This window comes from Echinops telfairi, unplaced genomic scaffold, assembly GCF_000313985.2.
Source record: "Echinops telfairi isolate 266 unplaced genomic scaffold, ASM31398v2 ScPeMD7_7417;HRSCAF=8455, whole genome shotgun sequence".
Taxonomy (NCBI): domain Eukaryota; kingdom Metazoa; phylum Chordata; class Mammalia; order Afrosoricida; family Tenrecidae; genus Echinops; species Echinops telfairi.
In genome coordinates, this window is record NW_022111317.1 from 5,754,403 (window position 1) to 5,756,047 (window position 1,645).

Genomic DNA, 1,645 nt, shown 5'->3' on the forward strand with positions numbered 1-1,645 from the left:
ATTGTGTAAAGCGCATTTGTACATCGTTTCTCAAAACATTTTCTCTCCATTGAAACCCCCGACATTAGGTCCTCATTTTTCCCCTCCCTCCCAAAAAACAGTTTCTAAAGAGCACACATTGTCTGACTGCACTTATATCACAGTCTCCAAATGAAAAAACGTTTGAAATGGAGAACAGATGTGTGGTTGTCAGGGCTTAGCATGGGGATGGGGGCAGAGGATAGCCTGGGGGAGACCTCGTTCTGGGGTGGTGGACCAGTTCTGTATCTTAGGAGGGTGGGGTACACGAATGTACCAGTGTGATAAAGTGACATCGAACTAGCCACACACTTTATACCAAGGACAATTGCCTGGTTGATTCAGCATTGTGCTACAGCTATAGAAGATGTCACCATTGACAGACAGGCACACGGGGCTTCTCTGTACCGTCTTTGCATCTAACTGTGACTCTTTAATTACAAACGTTTAAAAGCATGGCAATGCCTGCTGCCAACATGGTGGCATATTTCCTACGATTGTTTCCCTCCACACAGGATTCTATTATACATTCATTTTTTTAAACTCTGAATTCATTTTCTTAATAAGCGATTCGAAGGCATTTTCCTTGCCATTAATTACTCAAGACAAAAACAAACAAACAAACAAAAAACAAAAAAAATTACTCAAGACAACCACTTTCAAGACTGTCAGCGTCCGTGTTCATGGTGTATTATCCACGTGCAGAAATGGTCACCCACATTTTGAATTCTCTTCCGAGGTTAGATTTCCATGAGGGCAATGGTGACGTCACAGGAAACGATGGGATCGTCTGTTTGTTTGTACAGAGGAGATCAGGTGCCGTGTCTTGAGAGCAATCAAGCAGTCCTCGAGAGAGAGCCATAAAACGAGCAACTGAGCCCTCCTGACAATAGTCAACGCCCACTTGCCCTGCACGTGAGTGACCAGTCTAGCCTGCAGATGGCCACAGCCCCAACCAACGTCTTGTCTGCAAGCAAGCTCAAAAGACTCTGAGCCCAAACTACCTACCTACGTCCCTCCTAGATTTCTGACCCATAGAAGAGAAAGGGTTATTGCTTTAAGCCACTACCCAGCAGTAGAGTAGAAAGTATTGGTGAAGAACAGAAACAAGGTGGTGGTGGGGGCATGGCAGGGGAGATTAGTTCGAGGGGGACAGCATCATAGTACTTAGGTCAATGGTTCACAGCCTTCCTAATGCTGCCACTCTTTAATACAGTTCCTCATGTTGTGGTGACCCCTAACCATAAAATTATTTTCATTGCTACTTCATCACTCTGATTTTGCTACTGTCAAGAATCGTCCTGTAAATATCTGATATGCAGGATGTATTTTGATTGTTACAAATTGAACATAATTAAAGCACAGTGATTCATCACAAAACAATATGTAATTTATCTTATGAAATATTTATTTATAATTACAAATAAATGACATTTTGTCCTGAAGCATGGTGTGCCACAGGTACTCATATGTGGGTGTGTTTGCATGTGGGTGGGGCTGCCTGGAGACAGATAGAGATAGGAGCACTGTCTCATTTCCTAAGACCGTTAGAAATATGTGTTTTTCCCATGGACTTAACTACAAGCTTTTCTTTCTTGTTGTGCTTTGTTTTGTTTTGTTTTCATTG